Consider the following 15,993-nt stretch of genomic DNA (forward strand, 5'->3'; position numbering starts at 1 on the left):
GACAGTGAGATGTTCAAGTGCTAAATTGTTTCTTAAATGAGGTGATATCACAACAAAGCTGCTGAAGACTTGTGTTCTTAAGCTTTTACATCTAATCATCTTTGGTTATATGTAGCAACATGCTGCACAGGTATGAAAATGCACCCAGCTTTGTCTGTAGTCTCAGTGGTCTATGTTAAAATGATCATGTAATGTGTGTTTTTGGTCATATTTTCTCAGTTAATCAAAGTAAAAATACAAGAAAAGATCAGAAAACCGTGACTGTCTGGTAATTACTATCACTATCCGAACAGAAGGATGCTGGATCAAGGGTGTACCAATTAATTATAATATGATATGCAGTGTTTGTGTAGAAGAGAAAGGGAAGCTGTTAAGTCATTAGATTAGCTGCTACTCTCTGTTTGGAGTCAGTATAGTCTAGAAACCTGATCTGGACCAGATAACACCTTCAACCCTGAGCTCATGGAAACACGCTAGTCTTCTGCTATCTATGTGTTTACACTGGGTCATAATAAAATCCACACAGCTCTGAGTGAATGGGTCACTGCTGCCATTTGAATAAAAGATTACTTACCTTTAATCACTTTAGTACTCAGAGTGTGAAGCCAGGATGTCCACAGCCCTTCAGTCAGCTGCATAACCACAACCATAGCAAGTAATGGGTGTATTATTAATGCAATAGTTGTGTAAATAAAAGAGTAAAGGGCAGTGATTAATCATTGTTATGCTGAGTTTAGTCATGGTCAAAGATACAAAAACGCATGTGTGCTATTCTTTTAGCCCTTTTTGCATTCTGACATTTGACAATGTGTATTTACAAATCACATATACTGATGCTATTTTAATAATTCTTTAAGTTTAATTCTTAACTGTGAAATGTTGAATAAGGTTTACTGAATATAATTTGATTGAAGAGATAAATGGCTTGTGCTATTGTGGCTTGAGTGTGAAGATTAAAATAGATGTGAAACTTTCTGGTTTGAATTATTGGGTTATTCCACTTTTTTCAGTCATTGTGAAAGATTCCTGGTACATTGTAATTTTAATATTATTTGGCTTGAGGCTCCAAGGTCACACCACAAGCTCGACTTAGTAAGTGATCTGGAGAAGATGCCGTTTCTCTTGTTGTCACTGAATTGTAAGTGTTCATATTTCCATTTCTTCAGAGCACTTTCAGAGCTTGTTGTTCATGTCTTAAAAGCATAGGTTTAAAGTTAATTCTTGACCTAGAAAAAAAAATGCCTCACCACAAGGTCCCTTTAGTATGAGGGCAAAACAGATGAAAAGTCCTTGAGGCGCTTGGTAAAACATGGAAATTTGAACATCTGTACTTCCATGAAAACATGGCAAACTCCACCCCCATTAAAAGCCCAGTAACAGCTGCTGAATAGACCTTATGGTGAAATTGTTTTCTCAGCTAGTTGGCTTTCATCTCTCTTGAAAGTGACTTGACCGAATTCTTAAAAGAATAGTTTGATGGGAAGATAGATACCACTCCTCTGGTTACCTGACAACATTACGTTATGGAAAGTCCGGGACACAACTTCCCCATAAAACTGCAATTTGTAATTTTTACACTTTTTTTTTTTTTTTTTTTACATGTTTTTGAGTCAATTATAGGGAACAAAATGTGTAATTAATGAACTTTAAAGGTGCAGGTAGCAAAAATACCTGTTTCTCCTATATCTGGTCTTGGAACGCTAAGCAAAGCTGTAGCTTTATATTTGAAAACAGATGTTTAAGTGGTAAGCTTGTTCCCCGAAATGTTAACTTGTTCCTTTAATGTTAGTGTTGATGATACTCTTTTAATTATGTTTCCCTTTAAGGAAAACTACAGGGGCTAATGTGCTAAAAATAGAAGTTGGCCTTAGTAATAAAGAGAGGCATGTAGTGAATGGGACACTGTAGTGGTTTTCCTCTTGGTAAGTCCAGCCCTCCACAGTAACAAGCACTTCCTGCTCTAACATGTTAGCATTTGAGACATGTGTGTACGTACATTACATACATACATTTTTCTCTTCGCTTTCTGAGCATCTAAGAATTAGCCACCGTCAAGAGAAAGTGTTAATCCCCCCCCCCACACCCCAATGTCCAAATAAAGGGTGACAGCTTAGTGACAGATTCTTATGTAATCTAAAAGGTATCCAAAAGGGAGAAATGAAACAATTTAGAGAGCCATAGAGAAACAGAGTAGCCTCAGGTCTGTACGAAAATTCATCTTGGTTGCTCTCTGTGTGCACTTTCTTTTGTAGTGTGAAGCATAAGAAAAATTGAAGGCAACAGGAGTGGAAAAAATGTATGATGTACTGTAGCCCTGTACTGTTTATCACACTGAGTCCTGAGCACTTTACACCTCAGGAGGTAAAACCCTTAAAAGATTTTGATTGCATGGTGTGTGCATTTTCTCAAAGTACTTCAGAGAAGATGATCAATAACTAATCAACCAGAATGTTAAACTGAAGTTACAAAGCAGAATTAAAAAGTTTTCCAGAAGAAGCACAGCAGTGAGAGGGATTTGCTGAGGGAAGCACTTTATAACAATCTCGATGATGTATTTAGTAAAGCCTGGTAGTCCTCTTGGTGGCTGTTTTGCAAGGCCATACGGTCAGCAGGGAACAATATTAAACGCTTGGTAATATGATGTAGATCAGCGGAGGGTGTCACAGTGAGTAATGACCTCGGTAACACAGCAGCAAGGCACCGGGAGCAGAGACAGCCAGTAGAGGCTTGATCACGCCATCCTGCAATGCTTTTACAAGGTGTGGTGCAAAAACCCCATTTAAAAACATGTAGTTTCTTTTCCTCCACATTAGAATGCTCAGCAAGCCTTGTAGAAACAATGTAACAATGTCCACACAGAATATGAAAACTGTGCTCCTGCCAGTAATATGTTGGTACAAGAGGTGTTAAAGTGGACACTGGTCCAACTCCTCGGGCTACAGCACTTATAGGAGAAGGAGGAATTTATTATGTTGCCTGAAATGATCCGATTTTTCACAGCTCTTTACACAAGGCAGCCAGGTCAGATAAACCCACATCTCCCTGGTCTTTTACGTCTATATGAAGTCTTGAAATACATTTTTTTCTTCCTCTCTTTATGACTATGTTAGAGCTGATCCTACATTATGTTTATTGTGGATTTTTCTGTCCAGTGGGAAGTTTCAACATAACCCTGCCTTGTTATGAGGCCCCCAAGTCATTATGTATTGTTGTCTGTCTGGCCCATTCTGAACCCGATATCTCAAGAACTCCTTGAGGGAATTTCTTCAAATTTGGTACAAACAGTCACTTGCACTTAAAGATGAACTGATCAGAATTTAGTGGTCAAAGGTAAAAGATCACTGCGACCTCACGTCTGTCCCATTTGTGAATGCAATACGTTAAGAATGCCTTGAGGGAATTCCATTACATCTGGCATAAACATTCACTTGGACTCAAAGATGAATTTGGCTGGTCAAAAGGTCAAAGGTCACTGTAACCTTACAAAATACATTTTTGGTTATAACTTAAGAATTCTTACACTAATTATGATTATTTATGATTACTGGTACATATATTTAATGAGTCGGGACAGACATGGATATAAATTGTGTCTTGACTGGTTGGCAGAGGGATACATCTGCGAGGCAGTAATTTTATTTTTTTCCTGATCTTAGAGTTAATTGAGTGAAATTCATGATATTGCGCTGCCATGCTGGTGACGTCAAGAATAGCAAGTGAAATCGTGATAAATTAACCTCATGTATGAATCATACATCAACAATAGCCTAATTTTCCACATGATCCTCAATAATGAGGATACTGAATAGAGATGCATGACAAAAATAGCATATTGTGTATCAGTGTTTTAGAGACTCCACCTGTTTTCAGGAGAGCTCATGTATTATGTCACTTGTGTCGTTCCATAGGGAAAACAGGAAATAGCTAAATGATTAAATAAATAATAAACAAAAAAATGTGCACAAAAGTAGGAACTATACCATAATTGATGGTAAGGAAAGAAATACAAGCTCTTTGCCAATTGATTTTATGTCAAAGGAAGTAGAAAAGGTTTTATTTTTACACTCAGTTTTGATTATATAGTGAACAGTGATGTATTGTGTTGTAATTTGGACTTCTCTGATAACATTTCACAGCATTTTGTCAGTCTCAGGGCTCCATACCTTCTAAGCCTTCCATATGAGTATGTAATATCCAAGACCTCAAATGGAGCCCTTTCTCCTGGGAGCCTCAGTGAATGTGGAAATACTTACATTCACATTTCTCCAGTTACAATCTCAACCCCCAGTTGTCAAGTGCGTCGTTCCGCCCCTTTGCACTCTGTCTTGTCATTTTCTATTCTCCGTATGAAATGAGACGAGTCTCCGCGCCAGCAAAGCAGTCTGGCAGCAGGGCTGGAGAATAATGAAACAGGCTTCCGATACAGGCTCAGACAGCCACTCGACAGATGAAATGCAATATTCTTAAAGTGCTGTGTAACATGAGCTTCATATGTAGATATGAGATAGTACTTCACGATACCTCTATTACCATCCACAAGCCAACGCTTTGGGCAATTAGGATCTCTCCGGTTACTCTTCTGTACATGAGCCAATCCAAGATGAGAGGGATAAAAACTCAATTAGCTTTTGTCAGGTGCTGGCCACTCTACATACAGGCTCATATATTCCATACTTCCTTTGTAGGATTAAACACCAGGTTAAGACCTTTCTTATTGTCACTAGTTGGCATTTTGAGTTGAAAATCCAATTTTGAAAACCAAATTCTTGCAATTCACTGGAGTATACAAAAAGTTCAGCTCAAGAAGGATTAATCTATCGTGCTCTCTTGCAAATCCCTTTAACAATGTGGGGATAAACATGAACAGAAACCTCCATTTGACAACTGGCCCTGTGGTTTAAGGGTTCATGAGTGGGCAGCTGAAATATGTGTCAGTTCAGTAACTGCTAAGGTATGTGGTGAAGCCACTGCATTCTGAGTCTTTTAGATAGATAAAATTGGAGACAAAATGTGCTATGTCTTCTGATACACTTCTATTTTTTGTCAGCCTTCAGAGACACTGTTTGTCAAAGAATCATTTATTTCAAATGAATCCTTGAAAATCAGAAATATCTGGATTACAGCCAAAATAGAAACCATTCAGAAATGATGTCTGTGGGGTATTGTTCCTCCACAAATATCTCTTTGATTTAATGGAAAATATGCAGATTAAAGAAATGAAGTGAGCTTTGTGTTCTTTTGTACCCTATTTCAGCCAGGTCTCTTTCATTTTGCTGCTATGGTGTGACCTGTTAAACCCGCAGTCATCTGATAAAGATTTCTGGCCTGATTCAAAACCCATTTTGTTCTTTGGCCTTTGTATTTGCATGCAAGAACACCACTGTCATGAAAAGTGACATGAGAAAGTAGGTAAGTTGAGAAAGGGGTATTTTGAACCCCTATACAATTTTGTTATGGAAATAAGAATGATGTAATAACATTTCATAATAATGGGTTGATTTCTAATAATTTAATAATAGGGTATTTCACAAATTATTGTTTAGTTTCTATTATTTATATTTATATTTATTGCAGTCCATGTATATGATTATTTATTTTATACTTACTTATTATGTTTATTTAATAGTAAATACTTTGAAGCTCCATGGATCTCTTATATGAATGCACAGGCAGATTAAGATTTTACACACAAAACCTTCAAACAGCTTAATATATGATATTACATGATATGATCTGCTGCTGCAGAAGAGACTACCCAACAATATATAAAGCTCCTCCCTGGCCAACTAGAACATCATTATGCTGCTCTTATGTCAATGAATCAGTTGTAATGATCCAATAATATCCATCCATCAGCTATACTGCGACATGAGTCAGGTAGAGACTTCATCAAAACATCATTCACGTCAACATTTTGTGACCTATAACAGAGCAAATGTACAAAATTTACAATAATTGTCTGAATATACTTTCAGTCTGACTGTTGGGCCTCACTATATATGATGATGGTGTTTCAATACTTACTCTGATGTTTTGAAATATGCTTTATAAATAAACTTTCTGAAGATCAAGTACTGCAGATTGTAAGCTAATTTACCTACGCAGACATCAGGTAATCTCCAACTTTAATTAGTGAGGAAGAGACACAAGGTGTGTGTATGTGTATGTATGTGTGTGTGTGTGTGTGTGTGTGTGTGTGAGAAAGTGTACAAAGTCAAGCAGACAGCTGCGGTGGAAAAATGAAACGCTTCCTCCTCGTGCCCATTAGCGGAGTTTTCAAACATCCTTCTCTCATCAGCAGTGATCCTGAACAAGGTTGGCAGGGTTGCAGGCAGGCTGGGACCGCAAGCAATAATGCTGTGGTACACTGATGTTACAAAGAGGAGTGTAAAATGTTAATGACAACAGATCGGCTGTGCATGCACACACACTGTAATCACATCATCGTCCCTATTGGCCAGTTAGTCACCCTCCTTTCGGTGGGAGCTGTATTTTCACAACAAGCGTTGATGAGGTGCACACACTGCGTCCTATAAGCGCCGCAACCTTGTGATAGACAATAACATTGGCATCACAAGCTCTGTCTTTAGGGCCTGCTGCACTCTTCTACAGCGACTCTGTACTGTGATGATGGAGCTGTTCAAGTCATAAAGGAGCCATTGGATAACAAGCAGAGACAGAGGAAGATCAGAGGAAACAGGCTGCTGTAATAACATCCACTGCTTGAGACGCTGACAGCCCTGAGAGGCATCATTTAGTGGTATGAAAACAACAGACAACTGTAAGACTCAGAGACAAAAGCTATACTTAACACTTGATTTCTGCCTGCTCCTCTGAAATTCCAAAACAGCTGATCATGTGTTGAAGACACAGTCTGCTTCAAACTTCTAGAGGTAAAAATGTTATGACAATATTATGAATTGTGCACAGTTTTCAAGTTTAAAGGTGAAAGTGAGCATATCTAAGTCAGAATAACAAGATAGCTGTTACCTTAAAATACACTGTAGAAGTAGCACAAATAAAGCAAAATCATTAAGTCAGCTGTCTCAGTGACTAGTTTGAAACCATTAGCTATCATAAGCTACTGATCACACCAGACCAGTAAGGCTGCAGCAGCGAAATCCACTCATCAAAACAGTGTATTGAACTGTGTAGTATATGAAACTATGGTGTTTAATCTGTCAAAAGCTACATGCTGCTGTAACAGTTTAGTTTAGACAAGTGCAGCACCTGTTTCACACATGACTGATGGAACAGATACACCTCTATTTTAATCAGTACAGCTGTTTCACCTCAGCTCTACATGTGTAAGTGGGACCTGAAGCATATTTCTTCCATTTTACATGCACTTACAGTGATTGTGTATTGGCCTATATGTAGACATGCTGTTAGGTAACTCCTCTTTTATCTTTTAAACTTCACATTGCCAGTTTGTAAAAGAAGCTTTAGTCTCCAATCCTGTGATATCTGGAGGCTTCCACTGTCCAACAAAACACACTGTTCAAACATGTATCTCAGCACACTTCTTTAGTCTCATTACCACACTTTGCTCAGCACTTCTGTGCTTCTACTGATAGCTGGGAGGGACAATAGCCTGATGCTAGCAGGCAGTAACACTGCTTATGTCTCTTATGAAAGTGGTACTCTAACAACCCCTGATGACATCATCTGGGTTATTTCCTCAGACTTGATAAAGCTCCATTAGAGCCACATTATAAAACTGTTTTCTCAGGATCAATAGTAATCTCCACAACAGGTAAACCGATTTTGACATGTCGAATTGGAGGAGTGCCTCTTTAAGACAGCAAGGTTTTGATTAAAATTGGATTAAAGAAGAAATATTGCATGTTTGCCACTGAATCCTTTTCATCAGAGTTGATAGGCAAAAAAACCTTCACTACATTATTTCCATGTGACATGATTCTGTATTTCTACTCGACTTAATTCTTTATGGGAGGGGGAACACATGTCTCTCACTTTCTGAGTATGGTATTTTTTTGTCTATGTGTTAAAATTATCCTTTTACAAAAAATATGTGAATGCCACAGTGTGGTGCTCAAAGAGTGACAGTCAAAACTACTGTATGGTAATTATAAAGGCGTCACTGGTGAAAACGTCTCCGCTACCTCCTGCAGATAATAACATGCACTGCAATTAAAGCAGGAAAAAAAACGGAGTGTCTTTCCCCCGTCCTTCCTGTGCAAAAATTACATTAAACCCTGCGTATAGTGAACATAATTCACTCTCCATGTACAGCACAGCACAGTCTAGTGCAGCACAGTTCAACGCAAGTAGCCTTCAGCAAATTGAAGTGAATCATTTCTTAACTTTGTTACAGAAGCTATTAAAGTCGACACAATGCCAGATCCACAGCCGGATGCATCATGAGGACAGGCTCTGTAACAGTTGAGAGACAGTGGTGGCAAGCAGGTCCAACATTTAAGTCTTAACAGCTGAGTATCACAGCTCTGTCTCCAGACTTTTTTGTGAAATTGCACGAAAACAATGCAATAATAGGCCCTGTGCATGAAATGTGACAGGATTAGTTTTTTTCCCCCATGATTTAGGGATTACTTGAAGGAGGTGAAATGAGCAATAAAGAGCTGAGAAACAGCTCAGTTGAAAGTCAGGACAACAGGTATCATATCAAAAATATTATCTTATGTGACGGCTGGAAATGTGCGTGTTTAGCCGTGACTGAATCCTTTGCAAAAGGGACAGTTAATCCAAATCATTAAAAAGAAACATGATTTCCCATTACCCCCTGTAGTCTCTAGTTATTTCATTAATTTCAATCTGATTTTCTGAGGTTTTTCCATTATTGCGACTTCTCCCATCACCCCAGTACAAGTAGGTGAGATGAGTAATGCTGAAAGAAGTCTAGAAATGCATGTGAAAAAAAAAATATTGTTGTCATTTTTATTCTCTGAGCTATAGGAAAGAAAGACATCGCAGCAGAAAAGGAAAGGGGCACTTTGACAAGAAAGTTGATGAAATGATGCTCTCAGCTTGTCAAAACGTCCTTCCCTCCACCTGTCGCCTCTGTGGGATAGTAAGGGTCTTTGTTCTGTCTCAGTGATAAACCCTCCACTGAATAAAGGCTTCTGTCTAATAGAGTGAGCTGCCTAGGAGACCTGCGTGCAGAGTGAACTATAATTTGGGAGCAGCTCCAGGAAATGGGACTCTCACACCTCAAAACATTAATGCCTCAGAGACTCATAATGTGCACAGTCCTGGAACCATTCAGAAAACTGGACTCAGTCTCATCATGATGAATCCCATCTAAAGATAGATTCATGGAAATATATTGGAACAGACAAAAGGCCTCTCTTTGGCAAGATGCAATGGGTAACACACAAACTGGCACGCAGGCACACAGGAACCGTGGACACCATCCTGGTTGGCCAGTGGGAATCTGTCTCTGCCTATTATTCGCTTTGGTTCCAGGTTTCCACTTTTCTTGGTTTTATCATGTGAGAGATGTGTTGCTGCAGGGATCTAGAGGTCAGGTCTGCTACACAAACAGAGGGCCTCTTTATCTTGAGGCTACAATCAGCTGAAACTCCTGGAGAAAGAGAGGGGGAGGACAGGAGAGAAATGTGCTGAGCAATTTTGTGCCCTCTTCTCTTTTCTCTCCCTGGATACAGGGTTTTTGTATTCTAGAAACGCTAGAAAGATGGACACTCCAATTTAATCCACTGGGTTTTTACATTTGTGAAGAAAAAATGTTCATGTTTTGTGTGTGTGTGTGTGTGTGTGTGTGTGTGTGTGTGGCTTTATGGATGCTAACGTCAGTCTGTCCATCCACCACTTTGGTCCAGACTGAAATATCTCGACAACTGCCATGAAATATTGTACAGACATTCATGGTCCCCACAGGATGAATTCTAATGAGTTTTCCTCTCACTTCTCATCTAGTACCACCAGCAGGACAAAGTTTAGACATATCCAGCAGAATAAACATCTAATCAGTGGGTTGTAATGAATGACGTATTGCTGATCTGATTTTGCCAAGTGGTGGCATAAAATGATGGGAAGACATGATTGCCTTTCGAGGAAAATGATGCAACTTGAGTGAAAGATTTGCACTGCATTTATAAATCTGCTTCATAAATCAGCAGAAATGTCAGGAAGTAAGAGAGACTGGGATATAACATGAAAAAGAAGAGGTTGGTTTGTCTGTTTCTAGCTAGCTTACAGCTATCGTTGGGTATAGTTGCAGTTTGGGGCAAATCAACGCAGACTGCAAAAAAAGGTGCTGCACTGCACCTGTCTGCACCTCTACCACATCTATAGAAATATACAGCTTATTTTCTGCCTGATATTACCACAAGAGAAGATCAATTCCTGTTTATATTCTTTGCTCTTTATATGAATGTTCAAAACAACAATAGCCACACCAACAGCTGCAGAGAATACACCCATGAGACATGCAGAGAAGACATGAAACTGTGTAGATTGAACCGTGAGTGCTGACAGATTGCCCTGTCGTTAACATCCCCCTCTCCGTCTCTTCCTGTTCCCAATTCTATCCATCCCTCATTTAGATCCTCCCTGAAGCAGCAGTACAGCAGTCCATATAGCTGTCATCTCATTCATGGAAGACAACTGAATGATCAATCTTCGCTGAAGTTAGAAGATCACAATTTTGGAACAAACGTCTGTAATCTGCTTGGATGTGATGTGTTGCGTTGTGTCTTCAGCCATTGTTTTCCTTTTAAAAAGTCATATTTAACTTCATCATTAGAACTCTTTTGCCCAGCTTCTACCTGTAAAAAGCATTTTGTTCCATTTAAATGAAGGTTTTATAGAATGCAAGCCCACACACTATGTATTTCCCCCAGGAGTGAGGATTAGCAGCAACAGGAAACTTAACTGCTTATTTTTCCATAATACATGCTGAACATAGCCACTGATAAGCATTTTGCCCCACCCGACAAGCACAGCAAAAGCTCCTCCGTCTCCAGACTCAGAGGCAGCAGCCGATTCATCTTCCCTCAGGCTGGAGGAGATATCAAGCTGCAGCAGCGGCAGAAACAGCATCCCAACACTCCACTTCCAGCAGGGCTTCCATCTCCTCTGTCAGCTGTCAGCTCAAAATGTCTCCTGCCTGTCAGACCAGAGCTTTCAACTCAGTCCGTGTCTGTCTTTCCCAACTACCACGACACTTTCTTCCCCAACTTACAGATTAGGTTTTACATCATGAGTGAAAATCAAAAGCTGATGTGCATTCTGTAACCTTAACAACAGAAATATTGCTGATGCATTTGACAACTTTCATTCTCTCGCATACTGTATTTTCACATTGGACTAGCCGATCATGACAGTAAGCAGTTTTCTGTCTGTCATTGCGCTGTCATAAGCAATATAGTCTAAAGAAGCTCTTTCTGGATGACTGTTCTAGTTGTTTTTTTTGTTTTTTTTTTGTTTTTTTTTGCCTTGTGCTCTCTGAGGCATCTCTGTCATTCTTCCCCAGGAGCAGGTCGACTCTGTGGCCTCTGCCTGCTTGAAGGCTTGGCATGGGTTTGCTCTAAGGTTGCCACTGAGACTTGTTGGGACCAATGGACAAACTAATGAGCCCCTGAAGGCCCCACTGATATACCCCATGGCCTTGTTATAACGCCAAGATGGGAGTGTTGCAGAGGGAGAGAAAGACTGAGGTATGGGCATAGGGGGTGGAGTGGTTGTTAAAGTTATGGGGCAAGTGGGGAAAGCTAGAGGGGAAGACACTATGACTTTGGAATTAACAGTGAAACAAGATCAGAGTCTACAGTCTTTGCGGCTTACTTCCTGGGACACAGTAGTGTTGTGAGGGAAATCCCAACATCAACATAAGCCATTTTCTTGTATGAACTTTGGACAATGTCCAGAGAATCGAGCCAGGACATTGTCGGGAGTTGTCCTTTGACACGTGTAGCACACAACAGCAGACTGTCCATGTCAGATGGGTTCTCACCTACTGGAAATACTCTACTAGTGTGCAGGAGGCAGGAAACACCATCAACAAACCCACTGGCTCGCTTGGAATTCTCTGGACGATGACTGGCTCTATTAACACAACTCACACAACTCAACTGGACATTACATAGACTTTGTTCTGGGGAGCTAAGGGTTAAGTACCGTCTGGTCCAACTGATTTTCACATAAAGGTCCTCTAGGTAATGTCTGGATAAGTTTAGGGTTGCAGTCCATGTGTGAAAACAGCTATACTAACATGCCCACAATAACTATGCTAACACGCTAGCATCATTTGCTAATTAACACTGCAGCTGATGGTAATGGTCAGAAACCAAAGTATTGGACAAATTAAAATTCAGGGATCATGAAAACTTTTAGGATTCATTGTTTGGGAACCATGAATGTCTGTACTTTTGTGCCAATCCATTCAGTTAATGTTGAGATATTCCACAAGATAAGTGAAAAGTTTGACCTGTTGCTGGTGCTAGATGAAAAGTCACCCTTTACCTGATCACCAAAGTTACTAGTGATATTCAATGTTTTTTGGCAATCCATCCAGTTGTTTGGAAATATTTCACAAAATAAATAAATAAATAAACAGTTAAATGCATGTAGGAGCTAGTTAAAAAATGAATGGCATCATCAAATCATTTGGATTCATCCTCTGGGTACAATAAAAAAGGCTTTCAACTGTGCATTTTCTTTACAACAACAATGGTTAAGACATAAAGTTATACAATGGCAAGTCACACAGGGACATCTCAGAAGATAATATATTTTCATTCTGAAACTCAGCTCAGGCATTTATTGGAGGTATATGGCTTCTCAAGTGCAAAAGCAATGAATGAAGTGGAGACAGTTAATTGATTGAAGTGGATGATCCAAAGGGCAGGGTAGGGTTGTAGTGCAGTCTTCTCAAATTCAAGAATAGACCATAACACCTCTGCAATCCCATGAAAACTATGGATATTACAAAGTTTATCGTGATGTTTTTGTCTTTATTTTTCACTTTCAGAATGACTCAGTAAAACAAGAAAAGAGCAAAGATTCTGTCATCCCTCTCTCACAGAACTCCAAGACTCTCAGGATAGATGACCCATTAGGATTGGGTGACTAAAACGGGAACTCAATCTAATGCCTCATTTCCTCTCAGAGATGAGACAAGCTTTATGGCTTGACCTCTCCCAAAAGGATCTCTCTCTTTCTACCGTGGCCACGTTGTAATCTCACACATCGCTGTCTCGCTTAATCTGAAAATAATATCAAACACATTAGCAAAGGCGTAGGCCTGGAAAATCCAATTTGAAATTCATACGGTCGTGCTTGTAGACTTGATCACTCCATATGTGTCATGTCACATGTGGTTTTGATGGACATTTATCTCCAATAGGATAGAAGTCATAGACAAAGCAGGGAGTTCTGTGTTAAGAGATCCATCAGGTCGCATTGTTTAGAGCCAGTCCAAGTACTGGAGGAAAGAGAAGTTTTTTTTTTTTTTTTTTTTCTCAGATTGTACACCTGCCATGCCAAGTAAAATATACAGTAACATAATAATATATATTTGCTGTCAGGCGAAAATGTCAACTCCCTTAGATAACAACTTTCTAGGAACTTAAATATATCTGTGCTTGACAGCAGCATGTTTCAGTTTTTATTGACATTTTTTGCCCTGGTTGCTGCATAGCTCCATTACCAAGTATCTCAACTACTGGGTGGATTGTCATGAAATTCTGAGCATATATTCATTAACTTTGGTAATCCCCTGACTTCTCCTCTAGCACCACCCAGAGGATGACATTTTTGTTTTATTGGTGATATGTTTCAATAATTATTGGATATAGTTACCATGACATTTGCTTGTAGCATTCACAGTACCCAGAGGATAAATCTTAATGACTTTGGTTTCTCTTCCAATACAACCAATAATGAATAAATACAAATCTCACCTTAATCACCGCTGTGGTATTTCACTCATCAAATTGGAGTGACCAAACCAATGTATATTTACATTTGGCTTATAATAAGCAGTATCTGTCTAAAGATACAGTGTGATCCTAAACCATGATGTTTCTCTTATGGGAAATCTGAAACAATGCACAGCAGTGTAAGTCTATTTCCTTTCACACTGGTTGCTGTTGAGTAGTGTCTCCCTTTTATCCTTATATCTACTGCATACCTAGTGTAAGAGAAGAGAAGCAAAAACTGTCCTCCACCATGGACAAGTAATTACTAAGGCTCAATATGGAGTAGACCTTTGTTCAGACTGATATTTTTCATGAGCTAAGTGTCTGAAAAGGCTAATGAGCTGCACCGTGTCAACAGATGGTGGTGTGCTGGCCAAAAAACTTTTAATTTGACACTTCCATTGTCTATCATCAAGGGGAGAAAGACAAAGAATGTTTGCAAATCCTCAAGGCTTCTGGGTGACTCTGTCTGTCAGTGTGTTCAAAACAGCAGCAGCAGCAGCCAGTAATGTGGAGTAGCTCCTTCTGCTCAGCGGGCTTGAAACAAATGGGTTATTTAGAGCCTACTTCATTTGCACTTGTGGAGAAAGGGCAGAAAGGAAATGAGAACCCCTTGACGGTTCAGTGTTAGATGTATTTAATTAGCCAATTCACTCTCTGCTTTGCTGCCTCAGTGGGCACAATACTTCTTTGTATTTTTAAAAGTAATTGTCACTTGCCGCATCAGCATTCAGCAGATCCAGGCATGCAGTCAAGAGCAGAAAAAAATTCCCCTCGTCCTTACTAAGAGCTTGTAAAAATAGACATACAGTCAGACATTATGCTGCGTTGCTGGTCAGAGATAACTTGAGAGAGATGGGATGCCATGTTCATGAGCCATGAAGGTGTGGGCATCATAAGCTCCAGTGGTGATCAGTAACAAATCACTTTGGTTTACTCAGCTGATTGAGCTCTGCAGGCAGTTTTAATGCAGTTAAACCTGTTTACAGTAAAAACCAAGCTTTCAACTGTTACACTGATCTATACAACATAAACTGTTTAAAAACAATTATATAAAAAAATATTACATTTTTAATTTTTAAAAAAATCTTATACTGTAACAAGACCCTACAGTCTGTGAGGCTGCATACAGCCACATCAGTGCTTTGAGTTAAATGCTAAGGTGACGCTAACACGCTCACAGTGATGTAAACATGCTGATGTTAGAGTGCCGTAGTGAAACTGAAACTTCCAGGTTCTATTCCAGAAGTAGGCACGACCAGTGTGGACATTGTAAGACTGCAAAGTTTGCCATCTTAGTGTTCACAGGCTGAAGTTGCCACTGAGGACTAAACATGCAACTGAGGCTGATGGGAATGTCAGTTGTTTTGCAGGTACACTTACGTATTGGACAAACTGAAATTTTGACCTGTTGGTATCAGAGTAAAAGAGGTCATCCAAGTTAAAATTCATTCTGAGGGGAACATGGCTGTCTGTACCAAATGTCATGAGAAGGTCATGGTTGAACTACAGGAAAAGTCAGAGAGTCACGAGTCAGGAGGATACATCATTTGAGAACTGCCAATGTTTGTACAAACTTGTGTGCACCTGATATCCATCCATCCATTATCTATACCACTTAACTGTTAAGGGTTGCAGGGGAAATGTCCCTTTTATTTTGATCCCTTGATTAACATTGCTAATGTAGCTGAGGTATTCCCTATCTGACACACTGTAAGAACTACTTGTCCCACCCAACTCATGATGAATTTAAGAGAGTGTAGAGTTTATAACATTTCAAAATAAAAGGCCCATACCATACCCATACCATTTCACAACGATTCCCGCCACCACGCATGTTACATAAATACCATCAATCATTGACACAGACTCCAAAATAAACACACAACTAGACAAAAATCACCTAGCTCCACAAGCTGTAATTACACTCAAGTGAAGGATGCACTGCTGTACCCTGGGGCTGAAGTGCCTCTATAATAAGCTTTCATCAAGAGCCAACTCAAGAACAATGTCCCACATATCAACAAGCAGTGCTCTCCAACAGATAGAAAAAAAAGAAAGGAAGAGGTGC

The sequence above is a fragment of the Lates calcarifer genome, linkage group LG15, assembly GCF_001640805.2.
Source record: "Lates calcarifer isolate ASB-BC8 linkage group LG15, TLL_Latcal_v3, whole genome shotgun sequence".
In the NCBI taxonomy this organism is placed as follows: Eukaryota; Metazoa; Chordata; class Actinopteri; family Centropomidae; genus Lates; species Lates calcarifer.